Source organism: Rhinatrema bivittatum, chromosome 7 (genome assembly GCF_901001135.1).
Source record: "Rhinatrema bivittatum chromosome 7, aRhiBiv1.1, whole genome shotgun sequence".
Taxonomy (NCBI): domain Eukaryota; kingdom Metazoa; phylum Chordata; class Amphibia; order Gymnophiona; family Rhinatrematidae; genus Rhinatrema; species Rhinatrema bivittatum.
This window is the reverse complement of record NC_042621.1, coordinates 224,031,759-224,045,916: the sequence shown is the minus strand read 5'-3', so window position 1 is coordinate 224,045,916 and position 14,158 is coordinate 224,031,759. Positions and strand designations below refer to the sequence as shown.

Here is a 14,158-nt window from a genome sequence, read left to right as displayed (position 1 = left end):
TTCCCTGTCATTGTGGAAACAGTGGCCATTTTCAATTCCCTAGCAGCTTCACTGGGAGAGGCACAGGAATCCCCTCCTCAGCTGTCACCGGTGGTTCCCTATTCCACAGAGGTGCAGAGAGGCACTTGCACTGAGGAGTTGTCTCTGGTTCTGGTAGAGGTCTTCAGCCAGTTTTAGTTTGCTAATGCGCAAAGCATGTTTAGTGAGATGCTGGCTCTTGGCCCCAGTCTCCCTGTGTTCTCGGCCAGTCTAGGCCTGAGCTGTTGAGAAGCTCTTCAGGCCGATGATTTTTGGTGCCAGATGTTAAATGGATCTGGGCCTAAATGCACTGAAGGTGCAGGCAAGTTTTACTTAGACTTGTGATAGGCCACTGCAGCGGTTCTTTTCTCACATCTGTAGGTGTACGCGCATTCTCACCGCGTGGCAGTTGCATGTGCTGAGTCCTGGGCGCATAAAACTGCAGCCTAGATTTGAGTGTTTACGTCTGCGACCTAGACTTAAGCGCATATTTGCACAGGTACTCGTACACATAAGACTGCAGCCTAAACTTGAGTGCATATTTGTGCAGCTACTTGTGCGTGTACAACCATGGCCTATAAAAGTGCACATACTTGTGTGCGTACGATCGCAACCTAGTCTTGAGCGCATATTTGTGCGCATCCTGGAGGGATGTGCGTGTACGACCAGATGGCATTGGTATGTGCACAGGAGGCCGCCTAGAACCGAAGTTCAGGAGAGCTAGGTGCTAGGGATCAACAGGTCCAAGCGCCTTGCTATCTGTGAGGCTTGCCATCTGATAGCAGTTTAGTCCTCTCTCTCTCTCCGTTTGTGTCAGTGCTGTTTAGATGCTCAAAACTGTTTGACAGCAACAGCTTTTGCCTATGTTGTGACGTACCCCTTGGCCTATGGTGTTTCTGGAGGGGAGTGGGAGGCAAGGCAATGGAGAGTTCTCCTCCCTTGTTCCCAAGGGCAGAAGCTTCCCCAAGAGAGGTTAGAGAGAGCAAGGTTGGACTGATGGACTCTGGTATAGATCCATCCTCCTCCTCCTGGGTGGAATGTTTCCAGGGCCTGCAGACCTTTCCGCAGGGGTGCCCAACAAAGGCAAAGCAACCTACTATGTAGGAATCATGTGCTCAGGCCTCCTATTTGTCAGTTTTGGCGAGCAAATGCCATAGGAAGGCTATCCCTGGTAATTAAAGGGGTGTGGATCATGAGACATCAGAAGATTCTGATGGGGAACTGACTTTCTCATGTCTATAAAAGGGAGGAGAAATTGTATATGATTGAGAGCTGCTTTGGAGCTGCTCAGATCTATTTTTTTTCCCTCCCCACAGAGATGTCTTGCTGAGTTTGTTGATTTGGACCCTGAACATGCTTAGTGTGGCTGGAAGTCAATTTTTAAGTTAAGCATCCTGTTTTTCCCCCCTGTTTCCAATTCATATTGGATTTAAAGAAGGTAAATGCAGCTCTCAAGGTTCCCCAGTTCTGCATGGAAACTGAAGTCCTTCATAGCAGCAATACGCAAAGGAGAGTTCTTGGCATCTCTCACCTTGATAGAGACAAATCTGCATATAGCCATCAGGCCAGAGAACCAGAGATTCCTGAGGTTCATGGTCCTAAGGGAACATTTTCGGCTCCGAGCTCTTACCTTCGGCTGGTGATGGCTCCATATACCTTCACCAAGGTGATGGTGGTGGGGACATTGCAAAAAGAGCGTGTGTTGATTTATCTGTATCTGGATGACTGGTTTATTCATGCAAAATCGAATGACATCTGACAATCAGTACAAAAGTTACCAATGCACTAGAAGTCTCTAGGATGGGTGGTGAACCTAGCAACGAGTCATTTAGTCCTCTTACAAATCTGGAGTATCTGGGAACTCAGTTCGACACACTGGCGGAGAGAGTTTCTCACCTGAGAGAGAGTGCTGAAATTAGAGTCAAATTAGGCTTCTGCTAGAGCTTTTGGTACCCAGGGTCTGGGACTACAGGTCTGGGTTCAATGGCATTGACATGAGAATTAATGCATTGGGTGTTCACACATATGCAGCCTCTGCAAGGGGCACTTCTCCCATTAGAATCCGTTATTGGAAGAGTTTAATCTTCCTCTTCCGTTAGAGGGGGAAGCTAGGGACGGTCTTTCGTGGTTCTTACTTGCCCCAATCTAGAGTATGGTGGGGAATTGGAGATTCTGAATTGGATAATAGTCACCACCAATGCAAGCAGTACGGCAAGATCAGTCTGCACAGGGCCAGTGGTCGAAACAGGAGGCATCATGGTCTGTTGGTTAATGACGAGAGCAATGCATTTCACATTGCTTGCTTGTCTGCCAAGATTATGCAGCCACCTAGTATGGATCCTATCAGACAATGCAACGATGGACAATATCAACCGTCAAGGCAGAGCCAAAAATCAGGCAGTGGCTCGAGAGGCCCAGGAGTTGATTCTCTGAGAACAGCATTTGGATCAGCTGTCAGCATCTCACATCGCTGGAGTGAACAACGTTCAGGCGGATATTATCAGTCTGAGAAAGTTAGACACCGAGGAATAGGAGCTGTCGGAGGCAGCTATGTGTCTCATTCAAGGAAGATGGGGGATATCCCAACCAAAGAGAATATCAAGATGGTTTGGTTTTACAGCCCCTGAACAGAACATGATACAAAGGAATCAAAGCTCTGGTGCTGCTGTGGACTTGAAGGATTCTTTGTCTTCCCTCCCATGGCCTCTGGTGGACAAGGGATTACGGCGGATAGAGAAACATCCAGGCAAAATGATCCTGGTAGCTCCAGAGTGGCCACATCGGCCATGCTTCCCAAATCTGATCAACATGGCCAAGGACGGGCCCCTGAGCTTTGAACATTGGTCTACTGTTTTCCATCAGGCCCAATATTTTTGGGCCAAGCGGCTCACTTCTGTCTCTCTGTCTCTGCTTCTGAGAGGAGACAACTGAAATTGGGGGGATATTCTAAAGTGGTTATTTCAATCTTCTACATCCTTAATGTATGTGTGAATTTGGAGGATCTTCGCGTCCAGCTCTGCTGTTGACTGAGTGTAGCCTCAGTCTGTTCAGGCTATGTCGCATTTTTTGGCTTTGCTACAGAAAGGTTCTGGTCAAGGGACTGGCTTTTAACTGAGTGTCCAGGTAGCTACATTGGGTTGTTTCCGAGGTAAGGTGCAAGGGTATCCTCCATCTGCATATACGGATGTTCTATGGTTCCTTCAGGGAGCTAAGAACTCGAGTCCTCAGGTGTGGAACACTTGTCCATCTTAGAATCTGAAACTAGTCCTTAGAGCAGAGCTTTCCAAACTTTTCATGTTGGTGACACACTTTTTAGACAAACATAATTTCACGACACGGTAATTCAGTCTACTAGTAAACCAGAGGTTAAAGGTTAAACGAACGAAACATATTTCGACAATTTATGTATGTTTCCTTAAATATATACATAAATAAAATGTTTCACGACACAACCTATCTCATGAAAACCTTAAATTTATATTAAAAATATATATTCCAAGATTCATGTTATTGTTATAATTTATGAGAAACAATAATAAAACAAATTGTCTGTCCCCCACACACTCATCTCTCTCCTCCCCCCAGCACATGTCTGGCCCCCACACACTCATATCTCTCCCCCTCAAGCACATGTCTGTCCCCCCAGCACGTTTGCCCCCCACTCACTCATCTCTCTCCCCCCAGCACATGTCTGGCCCCCACACTCATGTACCTCGTCTTTTTGATTGTTGCCAGTTAAGTGCTTCACTCCCTTCCATGATCACCAGACACTGCTGCTTGCAGTCAGTACTCCTCATGGCCAGGCCTCATCGGCAGCAGCAGCCAATGCAAGGATGGCTGGGCTCGTTCCACCCACCAAGCCCCCCAAAAAAACGCGATTGACAGCAAAAATCACCCAATAATAAGCAACCCATAAACTGAAAAAAAAAAGTGAATCTCTAGAAAAAAAAAAAGCCCAAACTCGCATCAGAGTTGACCGGGCTTGCGCGACACACCTGCACACTGCAGGCGACACACTAACGTGTCCCGACACACAGTTTGGAAAGCTCTGCCTTAGAGGATTGGGTGAGGCTCAGTTTGAACCACTAAAGAGAGCTATGGTTAAGGATTTGACTCTTAAAGTGGTTTTCTTGTTAGCTATTTGTTCAGCCAAGAGAATTTTGGAGCTTCAGGTGCTGTTGTGTCAAGATCCCTTCCTACAAATGTGTAATTAGGGGGTATCTTTTATGCATGGTGCCTTCTTTTATGCCGGAGGTATTCTCTGTATTCCATCTTAGACAGTGGAGTTTCCAACTTTTATGGATTTGGATTGCTGTACGCCTCATGTGGGGGAGCTTAGGCTCTTAGATTGGAGGCATGCATTGAGGTATCTAATTGTCACTTATGATTTCCGTAGATCGCATCACCTTTTTGTACTGTGAGGTGGCCCAAAGAAGGGAAATAAGTCTGCTAAGGATCAATTGTACAGTGGCTGAAGGAAGCGATTGAGTAGACTTACATTTCTAAGGGTGCGTGCTGCCGCAGGGTTTAGGGGTTTAATGGTTTATTAAATTTTATATACAGACACATCGGACAAGCCTTCACATCGGTTTACACAATATAAAACAAAATCGAAATACAATGGTCATAAATTGTAACAGCTAAAAACTATATAGGGTAAAAGAATAAATTAGCTGTTAAGAGGAGTAAAAAACATAAAATTAATAAAATAAGCATATTCATAAAAATTAACGTAAAACATATTAAACTAAATAGAGTAAAAGAAACGAGAGGTAACTCCTCAAGGTGGTTTACAAATACATCATGCTTATACTGTGTTGCTTATTTCTGACAAGGCTGATTAGCTGATTCATATTCTGCAAATGCACATTTAAACAGCCAGGTCTTTAGATTGGCTTTGAATTGCTTTTTTTCGGTGGTAAGTCTCAGTGGTGTAGGTAAATCGTTCCAGAGTTTTGTTCCTGCAATCGATATAATACGTTCCCTTACATGTGATAATCTAGCTGATTTAATAGTAGGAATTGAAAGAAGACCTTTGTTTGCCGATCGCAAGTCTCTTTGAGGTACGTGAAGACGTATTGATGTATTCAGCCATTCGGTGTGTTCGCCATAGATAACATTATGTATTATGCAAGCCACTTTATATTGAATACGATATTGAACTGGAAGCCAGTGTAATTTAATCAATGTTGGTGTAATGTGGTCACATTTTCTCTGACCAGTCAAAATCCGTGCTGCAGCATTCTGCAGGACCTGCAAAGGGCGGATACTGGATTGTGCACTTGACATGTTCAGGCGACTTCCTGGGCTGATTCACAGCAGATGTTTCTGTGAAACTTGCTGGGCAGATACTGGGAAGTCATTGCCCACTTTTGCTAGACATCGCTTGAATGTCGGGGTTCCAGCTTCCATGTGCTTTAGTGAGCGTATTCTACAAGTGGAACTCTCCATGTCCCACCCGAGATAAGGGGATCTTAGGTACATCGCAGGAGTCTTGACTAATCTGGGTACATATAGGGAAAGGAAAATTGGATCTTTTATCTGCTAATTTTTGTTCCTGTATTACCACAGATCAGTCCAGAGAACCACCCATTTACTGGGGGGAAGAGTCCACTGCTTGTACTGTTGCTTTGTATATAGTGTGAAGTTGTTGGAGGTTTTCAATGTTGATTGTTCCTGTTAAATTTGGGAATTGTTTTCCATTGTCTTTTTGGGCAACTTCACTTTGTTCTGCCTCATTGGAGGGGAACGAGTTTGCTTAGAATCTTGCTTAGAAATTTATGGTGCTTGCTGTCATCTTGGCTTGGGGTACAGGTCAATACTTAGGGACTGCAGGTGGGACACTGGGTTATGTACAGTGTCTGTAAAACTTTTTCTGTCTCAATCTGCTGGCAGGGAAGCAAAACGCAGGAGTCTGGACTGATCTGTGGTACTATAGGAACGAAATTAGCAGGTAAGAACCAATTTTCCTATGCTGATATTTGTCCCCATATCCTAGGACAGACTCTGCACATATAGCACGTGTACAGAGCTCTCCTTTGAAGTCCATTCTGACCTCTTTACAATGGCAGCCCTGGCTGAAAAAGAGGACTTGTATAGGATTTCTCGGTTAAAATGCTTGTTCTTTTCCTCATTCATGCTCTGGTTCTTTGCGGTGATCAAGCTGTCATGCGCAACATTTGCATCTGTAAAAGAATTATGAGTAATAAGCATGCCAATGCATTTGTGAGGTGGTGGTTTTTATTTTAGAAATTCATGTGTGAATAGGCAAGAAGCTAAGATTTATCTGACATACCAGGCTGTTTTATAGCTTGCCTTGGCCTTCTTGTGCCCCTCCCATTTGTGAAATGTTTGTATCCTCCAGAGCAGAGTGCAGGAACATATCAGCCCAGGGAATTTTTATTTCAAAACCGGCCCGTGGGGTATCTGATGCAGCCCATAGATCTCTTTTCTCACCGTAAGAAAATAGGCTCTGCCGCAGCCCGAAGATCTCTCTTCAGGCACAGTAGAATGAGCTCGGCCGCAGCCCACAGGCCTCACTTCCAGTGCGACTTCATCAGCTCTGCCACAAACTTAGACCTTTCTTCGGGCTGCAACAGCCCCTCTCATGTTCTTTGGAAAATTAAAAAAAAAAAAAAGTGATGGGAGCGATCAGCCCACCTGGAGAAGCCCAATCCACCCCTGGTAAAGGAGTTGATAAAATGGGCAGGAGGAGGAGTGTGTTTTTTTTTGTTTTTTGTTTTTTTTTTAAATCTTCAAATCTTAATGCTATATATACTTTTTTTAAATTTAATTTTAAGCTGTCTTTTTTTTTTCTTTCTTTTCTAATTTTAAGAAGGTGCAGGCTTGCACTCCAGTTTGTTTGCAACTGTGGTTTGTAACTGATTACTGCAAATTGAAATAACAGGATTGTCTCAGCTGAACCAGTGTCTCCTAAACTGCAGCTGCGGTTTTGGATAAATTTGCATATCTTTGTCCTGTGATTTTAAACAAGTGCACTGTTCTGTTTTCCCAATTATTAGTATGCCTACAAAATATTAGATAGGCCCTATGATTCAGCTGTAGGCTTCCAATATACATTTCTCCCTTCTTGGGGTATGTGGAATCACTTTTATACCTACTCTGGTCCTTCACTTCAATTCCACACAGTCCTGGTCTCAGGTTGTGGGGATTATTTCTCGTGGGGAAGTGGTTTCATCTTTCAGGGCTCTAGTCTTACAGGATGGGGGGACTACACTCAATCTTGGTCTCTCCGTTGTACTCACTATTGTGGTGTCCTTGCTTTTAGAATGCCTCTGGCTCTTAATGAAGACGCTGAACACACTCTGGTGGGGTATTACAAAACACAGTTTACTGTAACCAAAATACATCCAGTCCAGTTAGCAACAAAAATCTGCAGTTGATCTTTTCACAAAAACAGTCCCTGTACTTCTCCTCTCAGTCCCACTCTGTGTCAGTGTTCATTCGGTGGCATTGACTAGATGAAAATGCAATGCTCTAGTGGTAGGATGTGAGCTCCTAGTGAGGACTTGTTTCCTTATCTCTATCTCTGTTAACTCTGGACCTCTGCTACTATAAATCCTAAAAACTGTCCAAAACTCCAAAGTCTCTCCCTCAGTCGGCAGGGACTGGTGACAACTTCCTGCCCAAAACAACCAGAGCCAAACTTCTCAGAGCTCATAACGAATTGCTCTTTCTCTGACAGGTCCCTGATGTTCCTCCTTAGCTGGGCAGCAGGGAACCACCAGCACCCTATCCTGACCTCTCACAGGTGGGAGGGGGGGTGATCCTCCTGGGTAAGACTAAGCTCCAAAAAGAAAACTATTCCCCAAAAAACATCTCTCCCAAAAACCCTCCCTTCAGACATGTCAGGTAGAGACCAGGGAGAAATCTCTTCCCCTTGATTAGGCTGTTGGGCCTAAAATGGGGACCATTGCACCACTCTCCTGCTTCTCAAAACTCCAACACAAAATACCACTCTTGCTCCTTGTGCATTGCTGTTTTTAAGGAGCTGACTGACCAATCCAGACAAGCCTCTTAGGAAGTGCCCTTTAATGGAGGATCAGCAAACTTCCTTTCCTACCTCATCTTGTAGCCCATGCCTTAAGCTAGGGTCAATTTAGCTGGTGGGAACCTAGTGGATACCTACATGCAAATTATATTTAAATCTGTGTTTAACCATGCAGTCACATTAGCATGCATGCTGATAGACACAAAGTGGACTTCATATATCTCATTGCAACATCCACAGTTATATTTGGATATGAAACACAATCTAAAATTTGTCTTGTAAACAGTATTAGGGTAAGCCTGGAGGCTTACCCAAAGACATTTGAGCTGTTAAATAAGCATGTCTGATTTAAATATAAATCACAATCCAATAATCTGAACTACAGAATCCCTTATTTTAATAGGGAACACTAAATATGACAAAGTATGAAAAAAGGTCAGGTAATTTAGGATTTGGGGGGGGGGGGGGGAGGATGAAGGTGGTATTTACAAAAGATTTTTCATGGTAATGTGCTTCCCTTCATGTTAACCATGTCTAGCCATAAAGGTTTTATTGGGTAAAGTAGTAAGGTTTTTACTAATCAATCTTATAGTATTTTTGTATTGCCATCTTAATTGCATACAATCCTTTTAAATACCTCTTCAAATACAGTATTTTGTCTGCCAGCATTGTCTTTTTTGATTTCCCTAAAAGTCCTGGGGATCCATAGTACCATTAATATGCATTGTGTTAAAGTGAAAGATGTATATTTTGAAGAATGGTTGGTATGCATATAGAAAGTATTTGGAATTCAGTTCTGTGAAGTGGGATAGAATGTGTGTGAAAAGTGAATGAAAGGAAAATGACTTTCAATCCAATTTTATTTATAATATGCTTTCTTATAATGGTGCTCAAACTAAAATAAAAATTCACCATCAAGCATATTGCAAAGGTGCCCAAAGTAATAGCAGGAGCATGACTTCCATATCAAAGTGAGACCATCATTTGCTAAGTATGACCATCATGTAGTGAGATGCCGATGGAGCTTCACCCTTTATCTTGTATAAAGGTTTCAAAATGATCGCATCTTAAAGTATAAGCATCTGTCATACATATGCATGTTTATAGAAGAACACTTTTTTTTTTTTTTTAATGCAAGTAAAATCACTTATGTTGAGGTGAGTATCTTAGCATATTGCCTGCCTGCCACTGCTTCAGTGTTTCATTGTCTGCATTAGGGCAAAAGAAGATTAATGTCACAATATTAGAGCCATTAACCAGTCTTAAAAGTTTGCAATGCAATCAGAATTAAAAGTGTACTGGCTCTAAAAGCAGTAGGTTATGGATCTCTACATTTTGCTAAAAGATAAATTTATGTACTTACTATTAGTGGTGTCAGAGCTATATAGCCAGGGTACCAACATTTAGGTTACACTTTATACAAAGCTCTGCAGGAGCCAGTTAAGTGAGCACATTTTTTGAGAAAAATATGTGCTCAGGAGAAACTTGTTTCCCGTAAAGAAATATTACCCATTACACACAATATCCTAGCAAAAAAAACTAAAAAATGTTTACAATCGTGGAAAAGGGAATTAGGGATAGATTTATCCACTTGTTAATAAGTTTGTAGCCCCGCCATTTTTAAAAGCTTAGAATTCTACACAAACTGTATGCTGAATTGGGTCTTTGAAATAAGGAGATTTCTAAAAGTGCCTCTGCTTTCCTTTTGTAATTCCCCCACTAATAATGAATTAATATAATGCCTAGCCTGTAGATGAGCAAAAAATTGTGTGCTTCCAAATTCTTGTTGCACATTCCCCAAATGATTTCACCTGGCCTTGTTCATTCAATTGCCCAATCATGTTGAAATCTCTTGTTTCCCATAACGAAAAAGTCATTGACTGAAATTTCAGAAGTTCCTTTTTCCCTTAAAAGGTAAATATGAGAAATCTTCCTTCTCGGCTCCCATTTCCAGGACATCCTCTTTAGGGTAATCCATTGGTTTTTCCAGTGTGGAAGTGGCAATTTATTTTGAGCGGTATGAAAGATAAAACTCAAATCTAACGGATAGACCAATGCTCACTCCATAGCTGTAGTGTTATGCTCAGGCTTGTGAACCCTTGGGCTGACGGGAGGATGGTATACCTTAGGAGGAAGATCCGTAGGTTCTCCTGTCGGGTGGTGAGGCAGGAACAGAAGACGTGACCAGCTGACCCTCTGCACTGGAGACTGAGGTGACTGTGGAGGCAGACGAAGAGTCATGACGTTGAGGAAAGGAACTGTCTTTGCCACTGGAAGCCCCTGGTCCCCCCAGGAGGAGCCCGTAGGGACCCGGACCGCTGGGACTTAGGTGGACCTTTGAGAGGTCAAGGAGTCGAGTGTTCGGTGCAAGGACTGGAGCTTCACCCCCTGGAAGCCTGTGGTCCCCCCGGGAGGAGCCCGTAGGGACCCGGGCCGCTGGGACTTAGGTGGGCCCTTGGAGACGATGGTCAAGAGGAAGTCCAAGGTCAAGTGCCAGATGGTTGTCGCTTACCAGTCCGAGGTCACACACCAGGGATCACCGCTAGCCAATCCAAAGTCAGGAACACCAAGACAAGACAGGAACAAGGATCCGAAGTAGAAGAACTCACCGAAGCAAGCAGACCTGACTAACCCAAAAGTTGCCAAGTCGAGGAATGAGCAGAGGAAAGCCTCCTTTTATACTTCCTCTGCTCTGGCTCATTGAAGACAGCTGGAAGTAGTTAAAGGGATCAGGTCCCTTTAAATCTAGTGAGGAGGCGTGGCCTTGTGCTTAAGATGGCGGTGGCCATCTTGCATTCTGGCCGCGGGGGAGAAGCTGTTAGAGGCCGTGCAGGAGGAGCAGGGGCGGCTCCCAGCCCTGTGGTCACCCCGGGGGCCCACACCGACGCGGGGGAACAACGGCACCAGACCATGGCTCTTCACCTGGTGCTTGCCATGGTGGGTCGTGGTCAGGTAGGGGGGTGCGCCCGCAGACGGCTGCAGGCGAGGAACACAACAGTAGTTGTATAGAAAGATGTGTCCAGCAGCCAGTCTCATGTATGTCGGAGATTAAAAGCTATATTGTACAACTACAATCTCACCAAACCTAATCTGCCTTTATCCCTCTGACCCAGTCAAGGCTATTCTAGGCTTATTCTTTTTCCATATGAATTTATGAATATGACTCTCTAGTGCCAAACGGTCTTGCTTAAGAAAACAGGCATAGTTTGCAACGTGTAGCGCCATCTAGCAAACATTTGAAACAAATTTATATGCCCAGGAAATTCATCTAAAATTGCGAAGGCAACTTTGATTCAAACAAGAAATAAAAATTAATTTTATGCATTTGAGGAATCCTTATGCAGTCCCCACAGGTATTTGAGTCCACAGCACATTCATAGTAAAATTTGTACCTCCACATCCTGCACTGAATCGCTCAAAGGCAGTGCCTCAGGCTTATCTAAATTCAACCGGAAACCTGCCAATCTTACAGCCTTGCTAGCAGTGTTAGAGATTTTTGTAAGTGAGGATACTGGATCTCCTAGATGCATGAACAAATCATCTGCGAAAGCCACTAATTTAAACAGGGGTAGCCCTGACTGGCCCATAGCAATTCCTACTATGTCATCATTAGCTCAGAGTTCTAAGAAGGGATCCAAGAGAATAATAAAGGCAAAAAGGTACCTACCTGGAACCTCTCTGCAACTGAAACTCTTTGGATTGAATATCATTAACCCTTTGTAGCGGAGTGACCCTGTTTTCCCCCTTCTTGCAAGTGCAGAACCAGGCTAGAGGCCTGGTCCATCTTAAATCCCACAGTGAGAGAAAGAGTTTGGTGGGCAGGGAAAGGCCTGATGGTGGTACTGGCTGGGGAGCATAAGAGTGTAAGCCTAGCTGGGTTCAGGAGTCTCCTATGTCTCCAGAGAGGTAGAGCCTATTTAATCTATGCTGATCCAGATCCCAGGGTATGGGGAATGAACTGTAAACATAGGCAATCCTGATTATTGTTGAAGTGCTATGAATTTGAATAAAGTTTAAAAACAAAAAGTGTTTTGAAAAAGCTGGAGTCTATGTGGCTTTGTAGCTCCAGCCTGGGCCATGCCACACTGTTTACCCCATATGATGTCAGGTCAGAGATTTTTTTTTCTCTAAGCTGGGCACAGAGAAAAACCCCAAGTCTCCAAGGGAGGACTGTGAAATTATTTCGTGGCATGTCAAAGAACTTGGAGGCAAAGTAGCATTGCTCAGAAAAGGGTATGGTTCAGGGAGCACACTGAAGGCAGGCTCCATGAATAAAGTTTGTCTAGCCTTGCCTAAGGAAGGGGGGCTAGGAAAGAAGAAAAGCAGTATTCTTAAAGTGTGTGCGAGAGCACTCGAGGATAAAGACTTGTGTTTCTCAAGGAGCACATAAGAACAAAAAAAACCACAAAACCCTGAAAACTGCCTTTCAACTAGTAGTGGCCTGTGGGGCCTGCAGGCAGGGTAGGTTTTTCTTTGCAGACTAAGGGGACAAGCCTTGTCTGAAGATAGAACTGTTATATTCAGTACAGTTAGTGCCAGTGTGGCAGGGGTTATTTTTTTCCTTTTAAAGAGCAAAAAAAAAAAAAAAGAAAAGCAGTCGTGTACTGATTGGAGCATTGCATAGCCTAGACTAAAAGTGAACTTGCTAGCAAGTGCAGAAACCAGAGTGCTTAATGACCTGGGCAGTGCTACCAAAAACCTGGTTTGATTCAATGGGTATACTGCAGTGCATGTCAAAGAAGAAAGATAAGTCAGAGAGCTTAAAAAGAAGTATATTGTCATGCACTTCTATGTAGTACGAGTTCCCCAATTTGAAGAGCCAGCTGAGAGGGAAAACCTGAGACTGGAGGTGTGACAGATGGAACACTCAGCCAGGTCAGTGGGGCCACCGAAGCCACTCCCAGCTGCCATAGATGCCCAGAGTAAGGAGGCAGAATTAAATGGCAGCAGCTGGTCACTGAACTACAGGAGAGATTGCAACAGAGGTGACCCAATAGGAGGCAGAGCTAAGGCAAGTTGCTAGAGCGAACACAATGGTAGTGAGTGAACTGAGGAAAAACTGCCAGCCTGCCAGAAGTGAAGCCAGGCAAGGCTATATAGGGCTCCTGGAAACTGAAGTAGCACAATGGGCTGTCTGAGTTGTATGACTGGAGCTTGAAACTTTAGTGAAACTCCACACCAGAAAGGGCTGAAAGCAACAATGGGGCTGAAGCCCATATGGATCATGAGTGGTAAGAACCGATGGATGGGAATGCAGCTAAGCAGCAGAAGAGGAGCCACAGTGATTCTCCTGCAATGAATATTGACCAAGAGCTCATGGAGGAGCTTAGAGGACTGGCCTAAAGAGAGATGGCCTGCAGCGACCCCTGAGAGAAGTCTCGGAGAGAGCAATGCAGCAGGAAGAAGCCTGAGGGGCACTGCAGGAAGGCTTGAGGGTGGAGCTGCAGGAGAGCCCGAGGAAGGCCCTGTAGGATGCCCAGAAACTGAAAAGAACCCTGAAGAGGGCAGTACCAAGGGACCTGAGAGAAGCACTGCCAAGGGCCTAACTGAAGAGGCCATTGAGGCTCTAGCAAGAGGGAATGCAGAGAAGCCGGATGGAGCCACTGCTGTGGAGAGTCCTGAAGGAGGGGCCATTGACAGTTGTGCGAAAAGGAGCATGATGTCCCCAGGGAGAGGCGCTGCTGAGAAGCCAATGCATGGTAGTGTATTGGAGTCGCCAGAGGGTAGGGGTCACCACAGAGATATGAGGGAAGAGTACTCTCCACACATCCCACAGCCAGTCCAAGGAGTCTCGCTAAGGTGGAAGTAAAACCTGGAGCTACAGATGGACTCCGATAAAGGACTGTGGCTGTATACTGAGCGAGGGCTGCAGGGGATGGTACTAACAATGTTGTCTGGGGTGAGCCTAGACCCCAGACCCCAAACCTAGCTGGTGGGAGGCCAAATGAAGAGGTGTGGGTGGTGTGGTACTTCCCTGAATGGGAGCCAGGGGGAAATAGTGACGCTTGGACCACCAGGTCCAAGCTGGGAGGAAATGTAATGGAATGCCCCCATTTTCCCCCTTGTTGCATGTGCGGGACCCTATGCTTTGAAAAGGCTGGAGTCTGTGTGACTTTGTGGCTCCAGCCT

At 44.7% G+C, this 14,158-nt stretch overlaps 1 protein-coding gene across 1 annotated transcript in view; it reads left to right on the top strand.

The window, feature by feature from the left end:
• CEP55 (centrosomal protein 55) overlaps positions 1-14,158 on the top strand; it is a 127,726-nt gene that overhangs the window by 107,995 nt on the left and 5,573 nt on the right. The gene's annotated exons all lie outside the window — the stretch shown is intronic.